Source organism: Triturus cristatus, chromosome 12, assembly GCF_964204655.1.
Source record: "Triturus cristatus chromosome 12, aTriCri1.1, whole genome shotgun sequence".
NCBI classification, from domain to species: domain Eukaryota; kingdom Metazoa; phylum Chordata; class Amphibia; order Caudata; family Salamandridae; genus Triturus; species Triturus cristatus.
In genome coordinates, this window is record NC_140595.1 from 432441245 (window position 1) to 432457738 (window position 16494).

The following is a 16494-nucleotide window of genomic DNA, read 5'->3' on the forward strand; positions in this document are numbered from 1 at the left end:
ATGGCGCTCAAGGTTTAACCTGTGTGTACCTTTAACAGTTCTCCATCGAGACACATTATGTAAGCAAAATAATTGTGCAGCACTAAATTTCAAGCATCCGGATATCCGATGACTTTCTATTTTTCTGGGGCAATCTCACATAACCAGTAAACTGCATTTATTTCTGTCTGTTGCTCAGCCTTATTAGTCAAATGTAAATGCAGTCTTTGGATGTCTGTGGTCTGGAACATGACCAACAGTTGATGTCACTTATACATTTTCTTGTATGTGTTAGTAGCCTTAAAGCCCGATCCTGAAAACTGTACCCTTCAGAGTCCGATCAATATGTGTATTAGATTATATGTACATGGGCGAGGCGAAGTTTGGGTTTGTGTTTTGCTTTTGTTAAAGTTTGTCCCAGTTTGTTTTCAATCTCTGAGTATGATGATGTTGCAGCAATAGCCAATTGAAATGAATACCTTTTTCCCCCCTCACAGCTGGGGATGATTGGAAATTCATGAGGCTTCTATAAAGAATTTTCATTTTTGTAGCTAATGTTCTTTATAGTGTGTATACATGTCAGTTTTGCTCATGTTTTAGTGCATATTGTGTGTGTAGCTAGAATATACTTTAATATACTTTAAGCATGCTCTAACAGCTGCATCATTTTATCTCATATTTGTTGAACAACATTTGCACAGGAGATGGCAACCATCCTCCCAAAAAATGCCAGGTCCCTTTAACGTGACCCCTGTCCCTGGTCAAGTCAAGCCCAGCCTCACCACTCTCCGACTTCATCATCCACCACTGCCAAAAAGGCAATGTCTTTTCTTTGGCGTCGGAATATTAGATACAATGTTTTGAAAGACTGTGCTCCCCACATTGGAAAGGAAGGGGTTTAACAATGAGATCTATACCATCTCAAACACCGTTTAGTTGGTTCACAGGTTTAGGTACAGGTTACAGGAATACCAAATCATCACTACTTACTGCTGCAAACTGTTGGATGCAACAGTAGAGGCAAAGCAATAGACAACAGAATGGCCTTTGTTTTGAGATTACCCCCACTTTTTCCTTGCTGTGACACTGTTTTTAACTTATCTGGCTGGGATCCCGCGAATCCGGACTCCAGTCTGTCTGCTTTCTCCCTAAACTGTTGTGTTATGTACTTGGGTACACCCCAGATTGGATACTGGGGAAGCCTTATTTATTGTCCACTAATTAAAATGGGCTCCTTGCACCAGTCCAGACAACCCTTATGGTGATTTAAGAGGTCTAAGACAGCCTTAGAAAGCTATCCAAGTGGTCGCTGTGGAGTGCAGCCTTCAGATGAAGTCTTGACGGAGTGTAAAGCAGCTGGTTTTACCAGAATGCAATCTTATAGTATAGATCAAATGAAAAGAAAACCACACAGTAGTTATAAAAATATGTATTTATTATATAACACTATCTAGTACATAAGTCTCTCCCACATGGAGATACCCAAAGCACACAATACTTTAGCAAAGAAATGACAGTAAATAGCACTAATACACAGTGGGCCCCAGGAGGGGACCAAATCCTATACTAAAAGTGGTATAAGAACCCCAACTTGAGTCAGGACAATGTTGAGAGGACGTAGAATCTCTGGGAGCTCAAGGAACCACCCAAGGTGAATAGGCAGGAACCCCACGGAGGACCTGTGCAGTGTGGGAGCAAAACTGCGTGCTCCGTACAGCTTTATGTGAAAGTTGCGGTTGGAGTTGTAAAGATTAAGGACTCTTCCCAGTAGACCCTGAAGAAACCCCGTGGAAGACAGAAGGTAGGAGGACCACCCCACCCGTGGATACCTTGGTACCCAAGTTACCAATCCCAGGGAAGTCCCCAATGTCACACATCTTGCAAGTACATTGCCACACAGTGTCAGGAAAGCAGAGTCACAGAGAGGCTAGTTGGGATGGGTGGGAAGGTGTGTGGAGGACAGGGCCTGATGGGAGATGAAGTCAGGGCAAACATTCTCCCTTCCAAACAGCAGTAACTGTACCCATGCAACTCTGCTTACCTGGCAGTGAGTGGTTATATACTGGCAGGATAGATGACACTGGGGACTGGTGTGTGTAGCACAAGGCCCTGTTGGAATTTGTGGTCCACTCAGACACTAGGCACAAGTGTCGCATCTTGATAATCCATTTCTTATCATGGTCAGGAAACCATTTTGCCAAGTGGTCAGTTTTCTCTGGGTGAGAATAGTGTGTGTAGGACCAGAGCCTGATAGGAGTTTGAGTAATGGCAAACACTTCTCCTTCCCCCTCTTCCCCCCCCCCCCCCCCCCCCCTCCAGCCCAACCACTTCATCTGGTGCTAAGGCCACCTGACAGTGAATGGAAATGCACTAGCAAGATGGCTGACACTGTTGCATGGTGTAGGTGCGCAAGGCCTTTCTGGGAATTCGGATTAAAGTTGAACACCAAGCAGCAGCGTCTGCCTCCTTGCTAGAATACTTCCTCTCGCTGCCCATTAGCCATTGTCTCAGAGGAGTTAGCTGGGCTGGGTGGGAGTAGGAGTATTTGTATTTGCTGCAACTCACATCAGGCCCTGTCCAACATGCACCTTCCCACCTAGCACAAACAGCCCAACAGGACCTAGGCTTACCCAAAGTGTTTCAAAATGTACTAGCAGGATGCAGGGCACTGGGGTCTGACCTTTCCACAACTACCAACAGTGCCTTGTGTGCCAAACACCAGGCACTAGTGTCTGCTATCTTTGTTAGTACATATCCACTCACTCCCAGGAAATCATAGCTCTAGGGGTGCTGTTTGTGCATGGTAGAAATAGTCTGTGTAGTGCATGGCCTGATATGAGAGCTGGACATTGAAAACACTCCTCCTCCCATCCAGCCCTACAAGCCCAGTATGATGCATTCTTTCCAGACAGTGAGTGGAAATCTACTGCCAAAATGGCTGAAGCTGGGGACCGGTGTGTGGAGCCCAAGGCCATGAGGGGAGTTGTTGTAAAGTCAAACACCAATGGCCAGTGTCGGCCATCCTGCAGGTTCATTCTAACATACTGTGGGGTAAGCTTGAGTCCTGTTGGGCTGTTTGTGCTGGGCTGGAAGGTGTATGTAAGACGGAGCCTAATGGGAGATGGAGTCCGTGCAAACACTACTCCCACCCAAACCAAACTGCTCATCTGGGCATATGGCTAGCTTACAGTGAGGGAATGTGTACTAGCAAGATGGCCCACAGTGATCCCTGGTGTCTGAGTTGAGCACAACTACCATCATGACTTCATGCTCCAAAGACCCGTCCCCAGTGTCTGCCATCTTGCTAGTCCATTCCCCACTCACTGTCAGTTAGCCGTAGGCCCTGATGTGATGGATGTGCCATGTGGGGGGAGTAGTGGTGGTGATTAATCCAAATCCCATTAGGCAATGCAATAGAAACACATCCCACCAATCCCAAACAGCAAACCTGGGATCCTGTTTTAATGAGAGTGAGTGGGAATGTACCAGCAAGATGTTTGACACTGGTGCATGGTCTTTTCGAGCACAAGGCCCTGATGGGAGCTGATCTCAAGGCAGACGCCTCCCCCCCCCCCCCCCCACCCCTGTGTCAGACATCTTGCACGTAATTTGCCGCTCAGTGTTAGTAGAGCACATTTTCAGGGTGGCTGGTTGGGAATGTGTATGTAAGACCTGGCTTGATGTGAGTCGGAATAACCACACACATTCACTCACTCGCTCTTTTCATCGGGGCCTTTGTCTACCTGACAGTGAGTTCATGTGTACTAGCAAAATGGCTGACACTGGGGATTGTTATCTGAACCCATCACAACTACCAAATTTGCCTTTGTGCTATAAACACCAGCCACAAGTGACAACCATCTTGCAAGTACACTTCCCAGCATTATCTGGACAACACTCTTCCTGGTGGCCTGGTTGGACTTGGTAGGAGAAGGAGTGTAAGTTTCTCAAATAGAGCCTAAGCACTCAAACCTCAGTTCATTAAATTACTTTGCCACAAAATGGTAGAAAGCAGAGTTTGTGATGTCATCTGACTATGGAGTAAAAGTACAATACATTATCTGTGTAATAAAAAGATGAGCAATCCCATATTTGGCTCCTCACAACCATTCACTTGTGTATTATGAGATGAGAACAATAAGCACCTCACTGACACCATTCCCACAAATTTCAGGGTACAGGAACAGACTGTGAGTGTGTAGGCAACCAAACCTGGGTGACTGCTAAATACATGGACTAAGCCCAGTACCCAGGCCTGCAAAATACCAACATTAGGAGCTAAAGAGTACATGTGTCACAGTGAAAGTACAAATGTGGACAACACCAACCGACCTGTGTCATTCACAGGGTGTCACAAATCAGTCAATGTCTTTGGACATGTAATGTGAGCAAAACTCAACATGCCCATCTATTTACATAGCTAGACATGTTCATCAATCCCAATCTTGTCAGAATTAGATTGGCCTCCTTCATCCATGATGCTGGCCTATGTTTTTGGAGGACAATGTATGTACATTCACTCATCATTAATTTCAGAAACCTATGTAATGGGTATGATTTTGAGGGGCAGTGTACATTCACATCAATCATTGTCTTTTATGTACCCACAGGGTGAGCTGGGAACTCCCCCGGAAATAACCAGGACAGCCAGTCCCAGACTCATGTCGACCAGGAGCTCTCCGGCGTTCTCTCAACAATCCTCAGACGAACATCCTGGCCCATCCGGTTTGGGTCGGCCCACAGCACCAGCTGCAGCTACAGCAGGATCCTCTCTGACAAACTCCCGCCTCAGCTGACTAAACCCAGCTGACCCTTACCCTGATGGACACAGCAGCCCGAGGCACAACCACAGCACAGTAACATAGGGCATTCTGGAGTTGGTGGACAATAACACCCCTGTCAACAAGGTAGGAGGCTCCGTGTTGACTGTGCCAACACCAACTGGGCCTGCTTGGTGGGTTGTGGGGGTGGGAAGGACCGTGTGGATCTATACCATCAAACAGCTGGTGCTGCTGATGAGGAGCACCCAAACCTCTTCAGGATAATCCATGTTTCTGAGGGTTACCAGGAAGAATGTGGCCAGGTCGTAGGGATTCTCAGGAACATTGAGCAGCTGCAGGCAGCCCAAAACCAGCGTGTGGACACTTTCATGTCAAAGATTGATTAAATGACTGCGGTGCACCAGGACCTTGTCCCCTGCCATGGCCAGATCGCGAACATGTCCACACCACCTTGTGTGCCCACATCTGGTGTCTCAACATCTGACCAAGCCACAGGGAGGGACGTAGAGTCTGGCAGAGAGTCCCCAGCATCTCTGAGAGACAGATGGCAATGCATCACCCCAAGAAGTGACATCTGCCCTGATATCCTCCATTGTGTGCCAAGTGTTCACTTTGTTGACTGTCATCAAACTGTCCCACATTGGATGGAGGGTCTGAGTTGGACTTTGGACTCCAATAACTGTGGATTTACCTTTGAAGACTTCTTCTACAAACACTTTCAACTCTAGCTGCACTTTTCTTTTTTTTGTTGTGAGCACAACACCATTGTGTGGAATGATCTCCTACCTTCATGCACAAAAATAAAACACTTTTAACAACATTCTTGCTTATGTCGTGACTTTGAATCCCAAATGTATAGAATGGAATGACACGTAAAATCGCAAAGAAGAAAGTGTCAACAACATTGGCAACAAATCCGTTCCAAAATGTTAACTAATGACTTGTAAGTAAATGTACTTTGTCACAGCATGATAGATGGACACAACCAGGTTATCACACAACCCGTAGTACATGGTACTGATTTAGTGGAAGTATAATGTCTAAAAACGATCACCATTTGCCAGCACAATCAACACTCATTGTTAGCAAACCAGCTCATCAGGCTCCCTATTAGTTTCTAAAAATCTTTGGATGTGTGATAATGGACACGGCACACTACAATGTGGATCACCGTTTTATTCTCCAGATGCAACCTAGCGCCTTAACACAAAATCCGATCACATCATACCGTAACAAAATGCTCCCAAGTAAAAATAAAATGACCGTCGGAAGGAAGTGGATGCCAGGGCTTTAAGCAACAGTTAAATGTTGGAGTATGTCCCAGCATCATGGGGCTGGTGATATTACAACTCTGCAGTTAACATGGCAAAGTACCCTGGTAAGGAGAAACATAGAACAGAGTCAGGAACTCTGGAATAAAGTAGGTAAATTTTGCAAACCATGTCCTCTAAAGCACAAGAATGTCAGTGTGAACACTAGCTAGGATTCACGGTAGCACTGTACATGTTAACCTGCAAATGTAAGTGAACCATTTCAGTAAAAACCTCAGGACAATTATCATGCACTCACAGGCATACATACACAATGTACACCAGCAACAAACAAACAAATGGGGTTTGTCACCTCCCCTTTTTGCATACTTGCACTCGTGTAAAAAATGTGGATAAGCTGTTGTCTCAAATCCAAGCCCTCCTCCTCATCACCACTGTCCTCATATCCAAGTCCTGGATCCACCCACACTCGTGGCTGCTGGTTTCCATCGTCCTGTATGAGAGGTATGGCCATCCGTATTGCTAGGTTGTAGAGCATGCAACAAGCAGTGATGAACCCTCATCCGCCCCCGGCTTATTGGGGCATATTGGAGGGCTCCTCCTGTGTGATCCAGACCGCGGAATCTGGTCTTCAGTAGCCCAAAAGTCCACTTCACAATTTGCAGGGTCCTACCACTGCACTTCTGCAGGGGTTGGTTGGGGTATCCAGAGTCTTACCTTGAACACAGAAAAAAACTCTGTTATCTGAAAACAGAGCACTATCTGACATATAATCCACACACACCACAATATACAAATACATCATCACCTACCAACATGCCAGGCACGGTCATGTTGCAGCTGAGACATCAAATAGGGGATGACACTGATTCTCAAGATAAATGCATCATGTACAGAGCCAGGGAAACATGCGCAGACGTGCGAGATGGGCATATCAGCCAAACGTACCACCTGGAGATTGATGGTGGCTAGGTTTTCTCTTCCGATAGATTTGCTCATTGGCCTGTGGTGGGAGCACTGCAACGTGGGTGCCATTAATACAGCCAATTACATAGGGTATCCTTCCCAAGGCATAGAATTCCCCCTTGATGTCTGACAACTCTTCAAGAGTCGGACACTTTATGTACTGGTCCAGGTAACAGAGCAATGCCTCCACCTCCAATAAACCTACACGACAAAGACAAAACGGACATCTCAGCACTCTCACCCTGCACCCCAAACCCCATCATCCGACCACCATGCTGAGAATAAATCCAGTCTTGGAGAAATCGCACAGTCTCTTCAGTAACTCAAAACTGACCTACTGAATCGAACGAACATCATATCTGAGATCACACATATCAGAAGACCCTCAAAGCTACAGGAGAATAATAGACCACTACACCTTAACACACACCACTCCCACCTCCCAAGAATCCCTCTCAACAGGTCCACCCCTTTGCACCCACTAGTGGCAACAAAATTGCGTTCCACACCCTACCACAACTCCTCCTCAAGACCAGCCAGAACCAAGGTCCCCTCTCTGAAAAGGACATCCAAGCCCTTCTCCTGACATACAAGAAAAAACATCATGACTTCCCACTTAATCCGAAACCCATCTTAACAATTGCATCAAACCCACACAGAGAAAAAAGACCAAACTCTAGAGAGGTAAATAAGGCCAACCTCAAAACAGTACCCCTCACAGAGATGAACACCAAACCTCATTGCAGGTCGGCCGTAAAACCCGCAGCCGACATAGCAGACCTCATTATTATGAATTATCTTTACCTAATTCTCCTAACCGAAACATGGCTAAAGACAGATCTGCACCCATCCTTGAGATTCTAATATCTCCAGACTGACATCATAAGGGCTGACAGACCAAAAAGAACAAAGGGTGGCATAGCTTGTATACATCGCACTAACCTCAAGGTAAATCAATCACAAACCATCAACCACCCCACCTGTGAATACCTAAGCACAAATATTGTGAGCAACAAGTCCCCTATGCAAATTACACCTGATCTACCACCCTCCGGGCAAAAATCACTCATTCATCAAACAAATCATTGAAATAATCTCCTCCAATGCAGGACAACACTGTGAACTCCTCTTCCTCCGAGACTTCAACCTCCACTGGAATGATCACAACACCTCCTCAGTCAATAGCCTAAAAACCTTCCTCACTGACCTTATCCTGGTCCAAAGCTGTGACAGCCCAACACACAACCTGGATGCTACACTGGATCTCGCCATTGCTAGACCAAATTCCATCAAGCTAGTCTATCATCCCCTCTGACTGGACAGATCATCATTACATCCCCTTTGTGAGAAGTTGGCCTGGTATATGCTGCCCACTAATTAAAGTGGGCACCTTGCACCAGTCCAAACAACCCTTATGGTGATTTAAGAGGTCAAAGATTACCTTAGAAAGCTATCCAAGTGGTAGCTGTGGAGAGCAGCCTTCAGGCTTAGTCTTGAAGGAATGTTAAGCAGCTTGTTTTACCAGAATGTAACCTTATTGTAATAGTTAAATGGGAGGAGAACTGCACAGTAGTTACAAAAATATGTATTTAATATTATAACACGCTTTAAATACCTCACAGTATCTGCTAAACACAGATGAACATAAAGCACATAATACTATAGCACAGAAACATTCATAAGTAGCACTGATACAGTAGGCTCCAGGGGGAGCTAAACCATATACTAAAATAGTGGTATAAGAAACAGGACTCCAGTCAAGACTGTGTCTAGTGGTTGAAGAATCGCTGGGACCCCAAGGAACCACCCTAGGTGAGTAAGGAGGGAGCCCACAGAGGACTGGTGCAGTGTGAACACGGCCGCGTGCTGCATACAATTCAATGGGAGAGTCTCCGTTGCACTTTTAAAGTTTAAGGACCCTTCCCAGTGGATTACGAGAAAGCCCTTTGGATCATAGAAGGTTGGAGAGCCACCCCACCTGTTAGACGGACCGGGAGGGTCGGCCGAGGACAAGGGGAGAGGTCTCCGGGGAGAGCCGTCTCCAGCGATCGTACAGATGCGTAACTTCCCCCCCACAGATGTATACCACACAAGGCTAGGATTTATCGTTCTTTATAAGCGATTTCTTAAGGTACGATGGAATGGTACAAGGAGGTCTGGACTCGGGGGTCCCCTCGATTCTAGTCTCTTGGTTTGGAAAAGGGGGTAGCGGGACAGTCTGGTTACCAATCTGGTAGATGTGATGATGGATAGCTCACAATCCTCGAGCTCGGTGTTCTCGCTTGGACGGGCCGCGGCAGCGCCAGCAGGTCCCGGTGAAGGTGGTCGTTACACGGTCCGCGGCAGCGCCAGCAGGTCCCGATGAAGGTGGTCGTTACACGGTCCGCGGAAGCGCCAGCAGGTCCCGATGAAGGTGGTAGTTACAACGGTCCGCGGCAGCGCCAGCAGGTCCCGACGAGGATGGAGGATGCAGAAGGCCGCGACAGCGCCAGCAGGCAGGACGATAGTTCACAAGGCAGGGCTACGGCAGCGCCGGTAGTCCGTCAAGGCTGAGTTCTTCTCGGTGTCTCTCGACTCCAGGATACAACTGCCTTCCTGCTCTGGAGCTGCCCTAGTTATAGGTCTGGCGCCCTTTGATGTCCGGACCCTCGCACTTGGAGGTCGGGAGGTCCGGGATGAGGGAGTCCAGACACCCAGCAGGGGGGTGGAGCCAGCGCCCGGGGGAGCTGGAGGGCGATCGGCACCTGGCGGGGGAGAGCCATCGACACTTCTTTCTCCCATCGACCTGCCAAGTGGTCCGTTCACCTCCTGGGTGGATGGTGGTGCCGGGATGTCGGGGCCTGGCCAGGCCCAGGGTCAGGGTCGAGCTGAGGCCACGCGTGGTGCCGTGTCCAAGATGGCGGCTGGTCCGGCCTGGGGAGCCGGTAGTGGTTCGGCCCCATGATACATAGATGTCCGGGGGCAGGAGCTCCGTCTGGAGACGGGGTGCGGGTTGTTTCTGTGGGTAACACCTGGAGGGCCGGGGCTTGGGCCCTGTCATGCGGGGAGGGAGCAAGCCCTTCATGTGGCCTGTCCAACATGCGTCCCCCCCCAGCTGAAGGCGGGGAGAGTCACCCATCCTCTTGGGGACTCTCCTCGTCGAGGCGGAAAAAGCGTGACAGGCCATCTGCGTTGGCGTGGTCTTGGCCCGGTCGATGTTCCACAGTGAAGTCCATCCCCTGCAGGGAGATGGACCAGCGCAATAGTTTGGGGTTTTCCCCCCGCATCTGCATTAGCCACTGCAGGGGTCGATGATCTGTTTGCACCCGGAAGTGGGTACCGAAGAGATAGGGCCGGAGCTTTTTGAGGGCCCACACCACTGCGAAGGCCTCCCTCTCGATTGTGCTCCAGCGCTGTTCTCGGGCCAGGAGGCGTCTGCTGATGAAGGCCACCGGCTGGTCAAGTCCCTCGGGGTTCAGCTGGGAGAGGACCGCCCCGATGCCATGGTCGGAGGCATCCGTTTGCACAATGAATTCCCGACTGTAATCGGGGGCCTGGAGCACAGGGGCAGTGCACAGGGCGGCTTTCAGCTTCTCGAAGGCCGCTTGACAGTCTGGGGTCCAGTTAATCTTCTTCGGGTGGTTTTTGGATGTGAGACCCGTGAGGGGCCCCACAATGCTGCCATAGTCCCTCACGAACCGCCAGTAGTAGCCGGTGAGCCCCAAGAAGGCTCGGACCTCGGTCTGCGTGAATGGGGGCTGCCAGGACTGGATGGCAGCGATTTTGAGTTGCAGAGGGGCCACCAGACCGCTTCCCACCTGGTGTCCGAGGTAGGTCACGGATCCCTGACCAATTTGGCACTTGCCGGCCTTGATTGTGAGGCCGGCCCGCTGGAGGGCCTGCAGGACCTCTCGGAGGTGGTGGAGGTGGTCGGACCAGTGGCGGCTGTACACAGCGATATCGTCCAGGTAGGCGGCGCTGAACTCCTCGAGCCCCGCCAAGACCTGGTTCACTAGTCGCTGAAAAGTAGCTGGGGCATTCTTCATGCCGAAGGGCATGACTTTGACGTGGTAGTGGCCATCGGGGGTAGAAAAGGCGGACCGTTCTTGGGCCCGGGGTGTGAGACCGATCTGCCAGTAGCCCGCTGTCAGGTCGAAGATGCTGAGGTAGCGGGCAGCCCCCATGCGGTCGATCAATTCATCCGCTCGGGGGATGGGATGAGCGTCAGTCCTGGTGACAGCATTCAAGCCCCGATAGTCGACGCAGAATCGGAGTTCAGGAGTGGTGCCGGGGGCAGCAGCTTTGGGGACCAGCACGACCGGGCTGGCCCAGGGGCTGTCCGAGGGCTCGATGACCCCGAGTGTGAGCATATTGGATACTTCCTCTTGGATGCAGGCCCGCACCCGATCTGGTACGCGGTATGCCCGGTGTCTGATAGGGGGACTGTCCCCAGTGTCCACGTCGTGCAAGCACCAGGGGGTGACCCCTGGGGTGAGGGAAAACAAAGTAGCAAACTGCAGCAGGAGGTCCCGGCAGCCTTGGCGCTGCTCTGGGGTGAGGGCATCGGAGAGCCGGACCCCGTCCACGGAACCATCTTTCTCCTGAGTCTTCAGGAGATCAGGGAGAGGCTCGGAGTCTTCTTCCGCTCCACTGTCGGTAGCCATCAGGAGGCTGAGTTCCGAGCGCACAAAGTGGGGCTTGAGTCTGTTGGTGTGGAGGACCCGGAGGGGGTTCCGGGGAGATTCCATGTCGATGAGATAGGTGACGGGGCTCTTGCGTTCGACCACTTTGAAGGGCCCCGTCCACTTGTCCTGCAAGGCACAGGGTTCGGTGGGGGACATCACCCACACTTGTTGACCAGGTTTGAATTCGACGGAGGAGGCATTTTGGTCGTACCATTTTTTCATGTCCTCCTGACTGGCCTCAAGATTCGCTTTTGCCATTTCCCTGAATCGCCGGGTCTGGCTGCGTAGTGTCAGGAGGTACTTGAAGACGTCTGGAGGGGTCTTTAGGGGGGCCATCTCCCAACCTTCTTTGACTAGGCTGAGGGGCCCTCGAACAGGGTGCCCGTACAAGAGTTCGAAAGGGCTAAAACCGAGGGACTTCTGGGGAACTTCTCGATAGGCGAAGAGGAGGCACGGAAGTAGTACATCCCACTGGCGACGGAGGGGCTCTTCCAATCCCCCAATCATTCCCTTGAGCGTGCGGTTGAATCGCTCAACTAGTCCGTTTCCTTGAGGGTGATAGGGGGTCGTGAATCGGTAGGTGACCCCGCACTGTTGCCAGAGGGACTTCATATATTTCGAAATAAAGTTTGTGCCTCGGTCGCTGACGACTTCTCGGGGGAAGCCCACCTGGGAGAAGATCCCCATTAAGGCCCGGCCGACCACCGGGGCTGTTACAGTTCGCAGGGGCACAGCCTCGGGGTAGCGGGTGGCGTGGTCCACCAGTACCAGGATGAACCGATGTCCTTGTGCTGTGCGGGGGTCCAGGGGCCCCACAATGTCTATTCCCACCCTTTCGAACGGGGTGGTGACAACTGGGAAGGGTTGCAGAGGTGCTTTGAGTTTGCGGCCACTCTTCCCGCTGGCCTGGCACGTGGGGCAGGACCGGCAGTGGTTGAGGACGTCGTTTCTCATCTTCGGCCAGAAAAAGTGGGTCACCAGGCGACTGTAGGTTTTGTCCTGGCCCAGGTGTCCAGCCAGAGGGACATCGTGGGCCAAATTTAACAGGAAGTCTCTGAAATGGAGGGGCACCACCAGCACTCGACTGGCCCCTAACTCCGCGATTCTCTGTTCACTGTATAACAGGTCGTTATCCCAATAGATCCAATGGGCTCCGGTGGTGTCCCCTGCGCTCTGGGCGATGGCTTGCTGGCGGAGTCCCTCGAGGGAGGGACAGGTCTTCTGCTCTTGACGGAACTGTTCCTGGGTGGGCCCCCCTTCTTGACGCCACTGAGCCAGGTCGGGAAGGTCCTGGGGCTGGGTGACCCCTTCGGGGGTTTGCTCTGGGGGGTTGGTATAGTCTGTGTCCTCTACTGGAGCGATCGGGGGAGGAGGTGCAGGCCATTCTGGCTCTTCTGGTCGGGGGATGGCACGGGCGGCCATGGACCGGGTGGTTACGCACGCCCAGTCCGGGAGGCCCAACATCCCCAGGTGCTCTCTTCTTTCGACGGCGGCTCACGGGGAACTCTCAAGATCATTCCCCAGGAGACAGTCCACGGGGGCATCATCCCGGACCGTCACCTTCAACATGCCGGAGACCCCTCCCCATTCGAAGGGGACGCAGGCCATTCGACAGACTCTCTGAATTGTCGGCTGAACGGACGGGGCAGAGAATGTTCAGCAGGATCTGCTCTGGTTTTACCAGGTGACAGCGGCCGGCCGTCACACTGGCCCCTGTGTCACGTAGTGCTTCGGCCCGGCGCCCATTAATGTTCACCCACTGGCTATATTTTCTGGTGTTGGCGGGTAGGGGGGCCCGCGGGACCATGTCTTTTCCCCCTAGGCACGCTAGAACCATGGCGGCCGGTTCCCACTCTTGTTGTGCCTGCTCGTATTCTTCTCGTTCTTCGGAGATTTGTTCTCCCCCCAGGGCGGCGGCAGCCACCTGGCGGGGTTTTGGAGTTTGGTTCTGTGGACAGTCCGGGTCATTGGCGTAGTGGCCGACTCGCTGGCATCGGTGACACGTGACGTTGGCTCGGAACCCCGGGCGCATCGGAGGGTTGCCCCGGCTGGCCGGGGGAGGGGTGCTGGCAGCGGGAGCGGCCGGGACGGTGTCTCTCCCTCGCCCCTGGCCGCCTCCTCCTCCTCGGGGACGGTGCTGCCCTTGGTTGTTCCGGTTCTGCTCGTGTGGCCCTCTCCGGCCCACTCAGGTGCTTTCCCACCGGTCAGCTTCGGCGGCGAGTTGCCGTGGGTCAGTCAATTTACTGTCGAGGAGGTGCTGCCTGAGCTCGACGAAGCAGTTGTTAGAGAGGTGCTCCCACACCATGAGATTAAAAAGTTGCTCGTAGGTCGTTATGTGGCTTCCCTTGATCCAACCCTCGAAGGCTCGGCTGAAATAGTTGACATATTCCACCCACGTTGTACCCGGGATCCGGGTGCAGTCCCGAAACCTCTGGCGGTAAATTTCGGGTGTGAGCCCATATCGGGTGAGGAGGGCAGCCTTCATGTGGTCATAGGATGACATCTGATGGTCTGGGAGCTGTAGCAGGGCATCGCGGCCTTCGTTGACGAACCTCCCCCATAGGCCGGCTCCCCAGTCACTTCGATCGATCCGGTGGGAGGTCATGGCGATCTCGTAGGCCTTGAACCACTGTTGTATGTCGTCCTCTCGGACATACTCTCGAACGACATCCTTGGGGATGTGGACTTTCTTTTCTGTCGCTCCCGGGGTGCGCGGTCGCTCGGGCACCTCCGGTTCTTTGTTCTGCTTCCGTAGTTCTATTTCTGCCAGTTTGCGCTCGTGTTCGTATGCTAATCTCTTTTCTTCGAGCTCTCTCTGCCTCTGTTTTTCTTCCCGTTCTTCTCGGAGCCGCAGATGTTCTAGGTTCAGTTTTTGCTCGGCTAATTTTAGTTCACCGTCCATTTTGAGCCGTGCCATTTCTAACTCATGTCTGTTTTTTTCTCTTTCTTGGATCTCTTCCTGCGAGAGGCCCGTTCCTCGCTCCTCGGGAGCCGTGGCGTTCCTCTCTGATGCTGCACGGTTTCGGTCTGGGGATCTGGCGACCCCGGTTTCTGCCCACGACTCGATGGCGTGCTTGAAATCGTCTTTGGTACTCAGGCCGGTGGTAGCAATGCCTAGTTCCATGCAGAATTGTTTCAATTCACGATGGCTGTACTCTTCCAATTTATCCATCTGGAATTTCTCGGTGGATCCGCTCTCTTTGGTTGACATTGTGGTTTTGTCGTGGGGTGAGCTACTCTCTGTACGATTACGCGTTGATTCGGATCGCGCCGCTGGCCACCAATGTTAGACGGACCGGGAGGGTCGGCCGAGGACAAGGGGAGAGGTCTCCGGGGAGAGCCGTCTCCAGCGATCGTACAGATGCGTAACTTCCCCCCCACAGATGTACACCACACAAGGCTAGGATTTATCGTTCTTTATAAGCGATTTCTTAAGGTACGATGGAATGGTACAAGGAGGTCTGGACTCAGGGGTCCCCTCGATTCTAGTCTCTTGGTTTGGGAAAGGGGGTAGCGGGACAGTCTGGTTACCAATCTGGTAGATGTGATGATGGATAGCTCACAATCCTCGAGCTCGGTGTTCTCGCTTGGACGGGCCGCGGCAGTGCCAGCAGGTCCCGGTGAAGGTGGTCGTTACACGGTCCGCGGCAGCGCCAGCAGGTCCCGATGAAGATGGTCGTTACACGGTCCGCGGCAGCGCCAGCAGGTCCCGATGAAGGTGGTCGTTACACGGTCCGCGGCAGCGCCAGCAGGTCCCGATGAAGGTGGTAGTTACAACGGTCCGCGGCAGCGCCAGCAGGTCCCGACGAGGATGGAGGATGCAGAAGGCCGCGGCAGCGCCAGCAGGCAGGACGATAGTTCACAAGGCAGGGCTACGGCAGCGCCGGTAGTCCGTCAAGGCTGAGTTCTTCTCGGTGTCTCTCGACTCCAGGATACAACTGCCTTCCTGCTCTGGAGCTGCCCTAGTTATAGGTCTGGCGCCCTTTGATGTCCGGACTCTCGCACTTGGAGGTCGGAGGGTCCGGGATGAGGGAGTCCAGACACCCAGCAGGGGGGTGGAGCCAGCGCCCGGGGGAGCTGGAGGGCGATCGGCACCTGGCGGGGCAGAGCCATCGACACTTCTTTCTCCCATCGACCTGCCAAGTGGTCCGTTCACCTCCTGGGTGGATGGTGGTGCCGGGATGTCGGGGCCTGGCCAGGCCCAGGGTCAGGGTCGAGCTGAGGCCACGCGGCCTCGTGGTGCCGTGTCCAAGATGGCGGCTGGTCCGGCCTGGGGAGCCGGTAGTGGTTCGGCCCCATGATACATAGATGTCCGGGGGCAGGAGCTCCGTCTGGAGACGGGGTGCGGGTTGTTTCTGTGGGTAACACCTGGAGGGCCGGGGCTTGGGCCCTGTCATGCGGGGAGGGAGCAAGCCCTTCATGTGGCCTGTCCAACACCACCCATGTGGACCGTAGTACCAGAATTAACTATCCCAGGGAAGCCGTGTGCATAGGGCAGAAGTGGTGTCAGAAACCACTGTCTATCTCAGTGGAGGACGTCAAGGAAAATTACACTGCGGGAAAGAAGAAAAGTGTCTTTTGGAATACAAAGGTGGGTTCTTGGTGAAGGGTACCTGAAAGCAGACGGGGGCAGTGTCTGGGTCACTCAGGAGTAACCTGGGGCTCGGTGGACGAATGCCCACCGCTGTTGGGTGCTTCAGGTGTGATGATGGAGACCTTGACTCTACAGCTGCAGGGACCAAGAGATGTCGAGGATGACCAGGAGCCAGATATTCGCTGTCCCACAGAGGATGTTAAGGACGTTAAGTGCTGAGGGGGTTGGTGTTCGGCGGG

General features: G+C 52.4%; 1 long non-coding RNA gene across 1 annotated transcript in view; it reads left to right on the forward strand.

Annotated features, from left to right (window-relative positions):
* LOC146776073 (uncharacterized) overlaps positions 1-5580 on the forward strand; it is a 38973-nt gene extending 33393 nt beyond the window's left edge. The window contains exon 3 of the long non-coding RNA XR_014971904.1: positions 4590-5580. This is a non-coding gene — a long non-coding RNA (uncharacterized LOC146776073). The remainder of the gene's footprint in view (positions 1-4589) is intronic.
* Positions 5581-16494: the final 10914 nt, after the last annotated feature.